The sequence below is a fragment of the Loxodonta africana genome, chromosome 17 (assembly GCF_030014295.1).
Source record: "Loxodonta africana isolate mLoxAfr1 chromosome 17, mLoxAfr1.hap2, whole genome shotgun sequence".
NCBI classification, from domain to species: domain Eukaryota; kingdom Metazoa; phylum Chordata; class Mammalia; order Proboscidea; family Elephantidae; genus Loxodonta; species Loxodonta africana.
This window is the reverse complement of record NC_087358.1, coordinates 3,764,198-3,776,452: the sequence shown is the minus strand read 5'-3', so window position 1 is coordinate 3,776,452 and position 12,255 is coordinate 3,764,198. Positions and strand designations below refer to the sequence as shown.

General features: G+C 44.6%; 1 long non-coding RNA gene across 1 annotated transcript in view; it reads right to left on the bottom strand.

Moving 5' to 3' along the window:
* Positions 1-246: 246 nt before the first annotated feature.
* The window catches only part of LOC111750409 (uncharacterized), a 122,471-nt gene continuing 110,462 nt past the window's right edge, over positions 247-12,255 (bottom strand). The window contains exon 3 of the long non-coding RNA XR_002785541.2: positions 247-2,303. This is a non-coding gene — a long non-coding RNA (uncharacterized LOC111750409). The remainder of the gene's footprint in view (positions 2,304-12,255) is intronic.

The window sequence follows — 12,255 nt, the reverse complement described above, 5'->3', positions numbered from 1 at the left end:
TACACAGAGTCATTATACCAAAAAGAATTAATTGATATTCAACCATTTCAAGAGGTAGCATATGATCAGGAACTGATGGTACTGAAGGAAGAAGTCCAAGCTGCTCTGAAGGCATTGGTGAAAAACAAGGCTCCAGGAATTGATGGAATATCAATTGAGATGTTTCAACAAACAGATGCAGTGCTGGAGGTGCTCACTTGTCCATGCCAAGAAATATGGAAGACAGCTTCCTGGCCAATTGACTGGAAGAGATCCACATTTATGCCTATTCCCAAGAAAGGTGATCCAACCGAATGTGGAAATTATAGAACAATCACACAGAAGCAAAATCTTGCTGACAATCATTCAAAAACAGCTGCAGCAGTGTATCAACAGGGAAGTGCCAGAAATTCAGGCCGGTTTCAGAAGAGGACGTGGAACCAGGGATATCATTGCTGATGTCAGAGGGATCCTGGCAGAAAGCAGAGAATACCAGAAGGATGTTTACCTGTGTTTTATTGACTACGCAAAGGCATTCGACTGTGCGGATCATAACAAATTATGGATAACATTGCGAAGAATGGGAATTCCAGAACACTTAATTGTGCTCATGAGGAAGCTTAACATAGATCAAGAGGCAGTTGTTCAGACAGAACAAGGGGATACTGATTGGTTTAAAGTCAGGAAAGGTGTGTGTCAGCGTTGTAGTCTTCCACCATACCTATTCAATCTGTATGCTGAGCAAATAATACAAGAAGCTGGACTATATGAAGAAGAACGGGGCATCAGGATTGGAGGAAGGCTCATTAACAACATGCGTTACACAGATGACACAACCTTGATTGCTGAAAGTGAAGAGGACTTGAAGCATTTACTAATGAAGATCAAAGACCACAGCCTTCAGTATGGATTGCACCTCAACATAGAAAACAAAAATCCTCACAACTGGACCAATGAGCAACATCATGATAAATGGAGAAAAGATTGAGGTTGTCAAGAATTTCATTTTACTTGGACCCACAAGCAACACCCATGGAAGCAGCAGTCAAGAAATCAAAAGATGCGTTGCATTGGGTAAATCTGATGCAAAGGACCTCTTTAAAGTGTTGAAGAGCAAAGATGTCTCCTTGAAGACCAAGGTATGCCTGACCCAAGCCATGGTATTTTCAATTGCATCATATGCATGTGAAAGCTGGACAATGAATAAGGAAGACCGAAGAAGAATTGATGCCTTTGAATTGTGGTGTTGGTGAAGAATATTGAATATACCATGGACTGCCAGAAGAACAAATAAACCTGTCTTGGAAGAAGCACAACCAGAATGCTCCTTGGAAGCAAGGATGGCGAGACTGCGTCTTACATACTTTGGACATGTTGTCAGGAGGGATCAGTCCCTGGAGAAGAACATCATGCTTGGCAGAGTACAGGGTCAGCGGAAAAGAGGAAGACCCTCAACGAGGTGGATTGATGCAGTGGCTGCAACAGTGGGCTCAAGCATAACAACGATTGTGAGGATGGCTCAGGACCAGACGGTGTTTCGCTCTGTTGTGCATAGGGTCACTATGAGTCAGAACCGACTCGACGGCACCTAACAACAACACCAACATTTTACGTAGTCGTTGAAATAAGAAACTCAATGAATTAAGATGTAAAACATTTTGCCATAACACAGAGCATTTCCAAATATAAAAAAAAACACATAAACAAACACTGCTACATTCACCTATGCCTCATGTTCGGCAGGCCTCACCTTGTAAGCGGATGGGTTAGTACAGGTGTAATCTTGTTTTCAATTCCTACTTTGTTGTTGTTAGGTGCCGTGATATGGGTTTCAACTCATAATGGCCCCATGTGACAGAGTAGAACTGCCCCAGAGGGTCTCCTAGGCTGTAATCTTTACAGAAGCAGGTGGCCAGGACTTTCTGCCACGGAGCCACTGGGTGGGTTCTAACTGCCAACCTTTCGGTTAGCAGCTGAGTGCTTAACCGTTACACCACCAGGGCTCTTATTTAATCTATGGCATGTATTTCCAAATAAAGACTGGTTATGCAATGCAATTTCTTTCTGTATAAAATCAGCAAAATGGAGATTAAATCTACTACCGTGGTTCCCTGGCCCGGTCCACGAGACGCGTGACGTATTCGGATGGGAGGTCGTACTGCGGCCATCACATTTCTGTAGCTTATTCAGCAAGACGCACGGCACGCTCAGATTTGTGGTGACCAGAAATGGTCGCCAGACAATGCTTATCAACAAATACTAAAACATATACTTCATCGAGGCAGCTTACCTGCTCTGTCTTCACTTCCTTTTTCAGAGAGCACCTGTAAATAAATCACAACCAGCTTAATATCTCAGTTTACACCATTCTTCAAGAATGTCATCAGCCAGCTTGGAAAAACAACAACAACAACAGACTGCATAATGAGTATCAGGTGGAAACGAGAATAAAATGCGAACCAGGGCATTAGGACTGAGGGATTTCAGAGCTGCAGAAATCATTTGGAAGAATAAAAGTCATTAAAATACTCTTTCACAGGGGAGGGTACATTCAAGTTCATTTTTCCCTGACTTACGTAACAATTTGTTGTTGTCGTTATGCGCCATCGAGTGGATTCTGACCATAGGGATCCTATAGGACAGAGTAGAACTACCCCATAGGGTTTCCTAGACTGTAATCTCTGTGGAAGCAGACTGCCACCTCTCTCTCTCTTGGAGGGGCTGGTGGGTTCAAACTGCCAACCATTTGGTGAGCAGCCGAGCGCTTTAACCACTGTGCCACCAGGGCTCCTTATAAAAAGATTTACACAATACCAGAGAGGCAACTTGTAGCTGAAGAACAGACTGAAGTCTGGTTTCTGCCCACTCCTCCAGTGCCCTCACATCATCAACAAACTCCTTATTTGGAAATCCACCCCTTGCCTTAGTCTGTCTCTGTTACAATACAGTAAAGTCCCTGGGTGATGCAAGTAGTTAACATGCTCACTGCTAACCAAAAGGTTGAAGGTTTGAGTTCACCTAGAGGCAGTTTGGAAGAAAGCCCTGGAGATCTACTTCCAAAAAGTCAGCAACTGAAAATGGGGTCACATGAGTTGGAGTCAACTGGACAGCAACTCAGATGAACATGGTGGCAGAACTGCTGAGCACCCCTATTTTCCGAAACTGCGTCCTTTGGGCTTCAGTACGCCACACTGTCCTGGCGCCTTTTCCATCTCTCTGGCTGTTCCTTCTCGTTTTCCTGGTGGGCTCCCCCTTTGCCTGTGCCCTCGTTATACTCTGATTTAGTTTACTTTTCTTTTGTGTCATCCAGGGTTAGTGGTGAGCTAACTTGTCTTCTCATGCTGCACCGCCTTCCTGGGAGATCTTGTCTACTCTCTGTGTTCTGATGATAAACCTCCACATCTCTGTCTCTGGCCCAGACATCCCTGCTTTGAAGTTCCAGGCCAATAAACAGAGAAAGCTGTGTATCTGCAGTTCCATGTGTCCTAACTCAACACTATCCACCCCCACCCACCACACACGCTCAGCCCAAAATGACCTGTGTCACTGTCCTAGTGAATGATACCACCGTCTAGCAATTGCTCAAATCAGAAACCCAAGGACCATCTTTGACTCCTTCCTGTCCTTCTCACTAACTCCTGGTATATATATACATCTATAGTTACCCAGAGGAAGAAGGAGAGTTACCAATAGGAGGAGGAATGGACTGTGTGGCTGACTGCCTCTGTGAACCAGTGCCTCCTTCGCTATGAGACCAGAAGAGCTGGATGGTGCCCAGCTACCATTACCGAACATTTTGATCAATGGTTCTAACGAAGAATTCTGATCAAAAAGGGTAGGGGGAATGTGGTACAGAAATTAAAATTCTCATAGATTCCAGATCTTTCTGGATCCATGGAGGCTGAATGAACCCCTGAAACTATTGCCCGGAGATAGTCTTTAAACCTTAAACCAAAAACATCCCCTGAAGTCTTCTTAAAACCAAGCAGTAGTTTAGTTTACCTAGTAAATAATGTCTGCCTTGAGCATTATGCTCCTTTAAGATCTATCTACATGGAATCGAATTGACAAATGCAACTCAAAAGATTAGATAAGAACCTTTGGGGGCAGTGAGTTTATGTTGATGGGAAAGGAACAACTAGGAAAAGGAGGGTGAGAATGGTTGTACAATTTGATGAATCTAATCAATGTCACTTAATTGTACATGTAGAAACTGTTGAATCGATGTATGTTCTGCTGTGTATATTCTCAACAACAACAACAACAAAACTCCAGTTGCCATGGAGTTGACTCCGACTCATGGTGACCCCAACGTGTGTCAGAGTAAACTGTGCTCCGTAGGGTTTTCACAGATGATTTTTTGTAAGTAGGTCACCAGGCCTTTCTCCTGAGGTGCCTCTGGGTGGCCTCGAACATCCAAACTTTTGGTTAGCAGCTGAGCGTGTTAACGTTTTGCGCCTCCCAGTGACTCCAAATCCTGCTGGATCTGCTCCTGAATATTGCATGAATCCATCCACTTCTTTTCGCTCCTAGTTCTACCTCCTGGGCAACGTTCAGGTGTTGTCTAGGTAATTGCAATAGCTCCCTAATGTCTACCCTGACCCTAGTCTTATTCCCTTCTGATCTTTTCACAATCGGTGCCACCTTCCTAAAACACAACTTGAGCATGTCTCTCTCTTAAAACACTTCAATGGTTACCCCGTTACCATCAGAATGAATAGTTCATTGTCGTGAGTGCCATCGAGTCAAATCTGACTCATAGCAACCCCACGTGACAGAGAAGAACTGCCCTATAGGGTTTTGTTGTCTGTAGTCTTTATGGGAGCAGATCACCAGGTCTTTCCCCCATAGAGCAGTGGGTGGGTTGGAACCACCAACCTTTCAGTTAGCAGGTAAGTGCTTATCCGCTGTGCCACCGGGGCTCCTTTAAATACAGTTTGGTGGAGAAGGTTGCGTGTTTAGCAACCAGAAAGATATAACTAGCTGCATGACCACCGGAAAGTTAGCTAATTTTTCCCAGTCATTTTCACATTAGTAAAACGGGGTTGCTTGGATTAGTGAGCACCACGTGTGGTTGAGAGGAAGCGTATGATAAACATTTGTTGATTATTTTGAAGGCAATTCTGAAAAACAGAGGCTTCCACTTCACTCATTTTTCAAAGCATCATATAAATAATACTGTACCAGAGCTAGGAATGCAAGCATTAAATGTGGACGCAAACCAAGCTTTGCCCGTGGGTCTACCCACTCCCCCTCCCCCCATTATTTACCATTTCTCTCTCCCCTCTCTGCCTCTGTTCTCTACTGTGCTCATGCTTGCCCTGGGGCAGAAGAAAATCCACAAAACAGTTAGTGATGGATCATGAAAGGGTCACTTCTTCCAAGAATATTCACCTGTTAAAGGGGGACCATCTGATAACAAAGGAGCCCTGGTGGTGACTGGTTAATCACTTGGCTGCTAACGGAAAGGTCTGAAGTTAATGCCACCAGCAGCTAAGAGGGAGAAAAGACCTGGCAATCTGCTCCTATAAAGATCACAGGCTAAGAAACCCCATGGGGCGGTTCTACTCTGCCATGTGGGGTTACTATGAGTCAAAGTCAATCCGACAGCACCTGGTAACTGCAATGTCGGATAACAAACACCGAGTAATGGTAAAGAATCAGAAGAGGAGAAATATTTTTCCATAACTCTCAAATAAGATCATGCTTGAGGCTGGCTACTGCTCCAAAGAACCCAATCCAGTTAGAAGCACAACTCAAAATAAGAAGAAACAGCTGCAAACATCCACTAATAATCCAATCACGGAACGTATGAAGTATGAATCTAGGAAAATAGGAAGCTGTCAAAAATGAAACAGAATGCGGACGTTTCTGTCCACACGTCCACCGTGCTGGGAATGACACATTAAACAAGAAAGACATTGCGTTCGTTGGCAAAAAGAGCATTTCAAGATCTATCCTGAAGCATAAAGCTGTCAGTGATAGGATAATATCCACAGGCCTACAAGGAAGACCAGTTAATACGACTATTATTCAAATTTACGCTCCAACCACTAGGGCCAGGGTGAAGAAATGGAAGGTTTTTACTAACTTCTGCAGCCTGAAATTGATCAAATGTGCATTGATAACTACCGATGCTTGGAATGCAAAAGTTGGAAACAAAGAAGAAGGATCAGTAGTTGGAAAATATGACCTTGGTGATAGAAATGATGCTGGAGATTGCATGATAGAATTTTGCAAGACCAGCGACTTCTTCGTTGCAAATACCTTTTTTCAACAACATAAACGGTGACTATACATGTGGACCTCACCAGATGGAATACACAGGAATCAGACCGACTACCTCTGTGGGAAGAGATGGAGGAGAAGCTCAGTATTGTCAGTCAGAAAAAGGCCAGGGGTAGACTGTGGAACGGATCATCAGTTGCTCATGTATAATTTCAAGTTGAATCTGAAGAAAATTAGAACAAGTTGACAAGAGTCAAGGTACGACCCCGAGTACACCCACCTGAATTTGGAGACCTGGCCGCTCCCTGACGTGGTGCCGCACCGTCCTTGCAGTCACTGGTATGGTCAAGGCCATCGTTGTGGCTGTTTTCTCTACCCATCTCGTGGAGGGTTGAGTCACTCGGCTCATTTGTGAGATTCCCCCAAAACCAAGCCACGCCTGTGGCTGTCCAGTCAATTCCGACTCACAGCGACCCCATGTGGCAGCGGGGAATTGCTCCATAGAGTTTTCTAGGCTGTGACCTTTACTGAAGTAGATCGCCAGGTCTTTCTCCTGTGGAGCCGCTGGGTAGGTGCGAACCACCAATCTTTCAGTTAGCAGCTGAGTGTTTAATTGATGCACCACCAGGGCTCCTTTTGGAGATTCCCCAGAAGGTGTTAAAGTTTGTAATACAGGCAGTCCTGGGCTATGAACTCGTGACTTATGTACAACCTGTAGTTACAGACCCACCCCCGTAAAGCCTATGAAATATTCGAGGTAACGGAATGGTTTGTAATAACAAAGAGATGCTAATTTGTGACGTGCATCAAAACATTATTATTATTGCTGTAGTGCTGTTAAGGATGTTTTAGTATATAATGTAGTACATATACATTATATACCACTGTACCCCAAGACAAACACGTGACTAACTGACGGTAGATACGCACCGTACCTAACTGCTCAGACTTATGTACAAACCTGACTTAAAGATAGATTTAGGAACGGAACGCGTCCATAATCTGGGCGCTGCCTGTATCAATACAGTCAGAGTAACTGTAAATCCTTGTGCGCACAGTCTAAGAATAAACACCATGTTAGCAACTTGTTGTATGATAGCGCTGCATTTAAAATACAGCTGCTTTTAGGAACAAATTTACCCAGACATGTATCCTTTGCCCATGTAAATATATATGCCAGATTAAAATAACAAAATTACACTAGATAATCATAAAACTATCCAAAAAAATTTTGGAAGTGTATGTCCTTGGGGCATATAATAATCGATTGAGTCAATAAATACGTAAACTGCTTTTGTCCAACGGAAACCAGGAAGCGGTTTCTACACCTGGCTTCTGAAACACAAAGGGCCCATTTGTTTCGTGTACCCTCTAGTAAACCTTTAAAAACAGAAGCAGCAAATAAAATCCCAAAGTAAACAAACTCTTAGATAAACATATAAGCCATTTAACTATTTGTCCTTTACTTTGTGCAGAATCCACCTGCTGGTTTCAAACACCATAAATTATAATCAGTAGTGACAGTTTTAAGTACAGGTAAGCCTCGACTTATAACGTATTTGAGTTACAACCAACCACGCTTACAACTGTCTGTGTCTTTTTTTTTTTTTTTTGTACATCCAGCACTTTTTTTTCCCCTGCGGAAGCTCTGTATACTGTTTCCTGCCTAATTATGAATGCTATCCATTTCCCAACACTTTAACTTGACAAAAGGCTAATGGTAACTCTCGGTTGGGACAGGCAGGCAGGGAAAATCAAAAATTTCCTCACAAATAAGGAGGTTATGAAAGCCAAAGAAAAAGTTGCTAAGAGGATATAGAGACTACATTATTATGATTTTAAACCTCCTCTTTATTTAGTCTTCCCTGGTTTCCTTTAGACCTGAGATCTAGAAAATAATACTTCTTTGCAGCACTATATAAAAACCTCAAAAAACCTTAAATGTTCATCTGCCTTTGTGAACTTAAACATATTTCAATTCGGCCCACAATTTATAAACCTTTCTAAATTTAAATTTTGATATTAGCATCCACCTATGCGAGTAGTAGTCAATAATACACACTTTCAGACACTTGTTGGGTGCCCTCAAGTTGATTTTGACTCATGGTGACCCCATGTGACAGAGTAGAACTGCCCCACAGGGTTTCCTAGGCTGTTATCTTCACAGAAGCCAATCGCCAGGTCTCTCTCCCTTGGAGTCGCTGGGTGGGTTCGACCTGCCAACCTTTCTGTTAGCAGCTGAGTGCCTAAGCCTTGTACTACCAGGGCTCCTTCAAGTTTTGGCTCCTTAACCCATGGGCCTGATTCAAGGACATCTTCGATCTGCTGTTCAAGACGATGGTCGTTAGGATCTTCACACTCCAATCACCCTTTGGAAAACTCCAACGAGTTACAAGATTTTTGCCACTTCTGTAGGGTTGCTGTGAGTCTGAATTGAATCCACGGCAACAGGTTTTGTTTTTTTGGTTTGTTTTAAGCAAAGCTGGTGGCAAGGGAGCCAGAAATAGCACAAGTTAAAACGAGCGCGTCACCTTCTGGCAACTACATCCAGTCACTGGGGCACGAGCCTTGGCTCCATGTGGATGATCCCAGGGACGCTGCCGGCACCCTGAGCGCTTCCCCCGACCCTAACCCCGCACCCTGAGCGCTTCCCCCGACCCTAACCCCGCACCCTGAGCGCTTCCCCCGACCCTAACCCCGCACCCTGAGCGCTTCCCCCGACCCTAACCCCGCACCCTGAGCGCTTCCCCCGACCCTAACCCCGCACCCTGAGCGCTTCCCCCGACCCTAACCCCGCACCCTGAGCGCTTCCCCCGACCCTAACCCCGCATTCCCAACCACCGGGAAGACGCTTCCAAGAAGACGTTCTTCTGTGCACCTAGTTCAGCGTTCTAAGTCGGGGCTGAGACTGTTCTCTTCCCACCCCACGTGCCCTCTTGTGTTCCCAATTGTTACTGAAGACACGGCGTCTCTCAGGCCACCTGACTGGAAACACTTTACCTTTGCTGCTTCCTCCATCCAATCAGTCCGGTGCCAATTCGTGTAATATCGAGCAATTATCTGTTCTTCCTTCTCCATATGAGTAACTCTCGCCAATGCAATGACAGCAGAAGTGATAATGTAACTTGTGGTCATGGCCTTCTGGCCTCTCTTTCCATTTCTGCTCATTGAACAAAGGTGCCAGCAAGGCTCTAGATGACGAAGGGCCATTAGAAGAAAGGGGCCTGGACTCCTCAACACTTCACAAAGAAGTGCCACCTGCTAACCAAGAACGTGGGCCTCAAAGTGTTATGAGAAAGAATCCTGATCAAAACGGGAGAAATGTGGAACAGCATTTCAAATTCTCATCGAATCCAGACTTTCAGGATCCATGGAGGCTGGACAAACCCCCAAAATTATTGCCTTGAGATAATCTTTCAACTTTAAACCAAAACTATCCCCTGAAATCTTTAAACTGAACAATAAAAAATAGTTTACCCTAATTAGTAAAAAATGGCAGCCTTGAGCATTATGCTCTTTTAAAAGCAATAGTACCTAGATAGGAGCCTTAGGGGGCAGTGAATTTATGTTAATGGGGGAGAAACAATTCAAAAATGGAAAGTTGAGACTGGTTGTACAACTCAAAGAATGTAATCAATCTCACTAAATTGTACTTGTAGAAATTGTTGAATTGCTATATGTTCTGCTGTGTTTATTCTCAACAAGAACAAAAGAAAATAAATTTTAAAAAGTGTTATGAGAGCAAAACATGAGCTCCTATTGTACTGGAGTCATTGTTTATTTGGGGGTCTATTTGTCACCACAGCCTAACCTACTCTAATTTGCATACTTACTATGTGCCAGGCTTTGTGCTAAGCACTCTGTAGGAATTACCTCGTTTAATCCTCGTATAAAAATATGAGGAATGGATTATTATTATTTCTATTATACAGAAACAAAACTGCAGATTATACAGTTCAAGGAACTTTTGCAATGTCACAAGGAAGTTCCAGAAGTGAGATTCAGCCCAGGATCACCCCATTCCAGTGCCCCGGTCTTTACCACGTAGTCCCCTCACCTGCCCGGGTCTTCACTACATGCTCCCCTCGCCTGCCCAGGTCTTCACTACATGGTCCTCTCACCTGCCCAGGTCTTCACTACATGGTCCTCACCTGCCCAGGTCTTGACTACATGGTGCTCTCACCTGCCCAGGTCTTTACTACATGGTCCCCTCACCTGTCCAGGTCTTCATTACATGCTCCCCTCACCTGCCCAGGTCTTCACTACATGGTCCCCTCACCTGCCCAGGTCTTCACTACATGGTCCTCACCTGCCTAGGTCTTCACTACATGGCCCCCTCACCTCTAATAAAAGAACTCTAGTGCTTTTAAGAGTCAAAGTTGAGATGCCATGGTTTCTCTCTCTTTGGACTCTGTTGAGAAGTGTTTTCAACGTTTTGGCTCATCAAAGCACTAGAAGTCTGTTTAACATGGAGTCCCCCTCACCTTGAATATTGGTAGAAAGAATTATAAATGGAAATAAATAACTTACAGTCAATTCAACAAATATCTAAGGAAAAAAATTATTTACTGAGCACATAGACATAGCAATATTACAGCAGAAAAAAAAAAAAAAAACAGTTGCCATTGACTTGACCCCAACTCATGGTGAACCCATGTGTGTCAGAGTAGAACTGTGTTCCACAGGGTTTTCAATGGCTGATTTTTTGGAAGTAGATCACCAGGCCTTTCTTCCAAGGTACCTCTTCGTGGACTTGAACCGCCAACGTCTCAGTTAGCAGCCAAGCAGGTTAATGGTTTGTACCACCCAGGGACTCCATGACAGCAGAGTGGATAAGAAAATTTAATAAAGGTCTCAGTCATTGACAACAACTCTGTAAACTAGCAAGGGCAGGCACTACTGCCCCTTTGTACACATGGGAAAACAGAGACATTGGGTTTCAAATGGGTTCAGTCTTCCACAATGAGTACACGATGGAGCATAAGTAGGACCCTGGCCACCTGACCTCAGACATCCCCAAGTGTCTCTCCAAAGCAGGATAGGGATGAGTGGAGGTGATGTTCACAAGGCACCACCTGTACTTTTTTTTTTCTTTAAATTTTCAAACGTGCTTTATTTCTTCAATAATGACAAATTCAGTGGACAGGCAGTGATTTTACTTGGCATCAATTGTAAGTTGGTTTGGAAACAGTTGGGTATTACACAGCCAGCTGGGTTGAGTACTGATTTCTCTATTCCTACAGGGCAACTCAGCCCACAGGGGACCGTTCCCTTCTGCTCCAATGTGTGTTGCTGTGTATGTCCATATAGCACCACAAAAAGTGGCTCCACTAGACAATAGGGCATTGCCGTATTTGTCATGGGAATCATGAGCACGCTTGGTGGCTCTGCCTTGCCATTGTTTACTGCGTGCTTGAAGCTTCAAGAGAGCTTTTGACCAAGGAAAACATCGTGACGAAGTGAACAGAACTGGGGCAACCGCAGCTGCTGGCTAGGTGCGATTCACATCCTGTACCCTTGCAAAGAGCGCTCTACCGCCTGTACTGTTTTTAAGGGTCACTTTTTCAGGGTTATCTTCACATACGTGTAAGACTTCAGCCAAACACATCTATTTTTTTCACAGGAAAAGACAGAGGATGAGAATTGCCCCCGCCATGTAGTCCCATAGACAGCGGCAGACACTGCCTGCAGAAGATGCTCCTGGAGATGTCCCTGCATTGTGCTCCTGGAGGTGTCCCTGCATCGTGCTCCAGGAGATGTCCCTGCAGAAGATGCTCCTGGAGATGTCCCTGCATTGTGCTCCTGGAGATGTCCCTGCATTGTGCTCCAGGGGATGTCCCTGCATCGGGCTCCAGGAGATGTCCCTGCATCGTGCTCCTGGAGATGTCCCTGCATTGTGCTCCTGGAGGTGTCCCTGCATTGTGCTCCAGGAGATGTCCCTGCAGAAGATGCTGCTGGAGATGTCCCTGCATCGTGCTCCTGGAGATGTCCCTGGCTTGTGCTCCAGGGGATGTCCCTGCATCGGGCTCTGGGAGATGTCCCTGCATC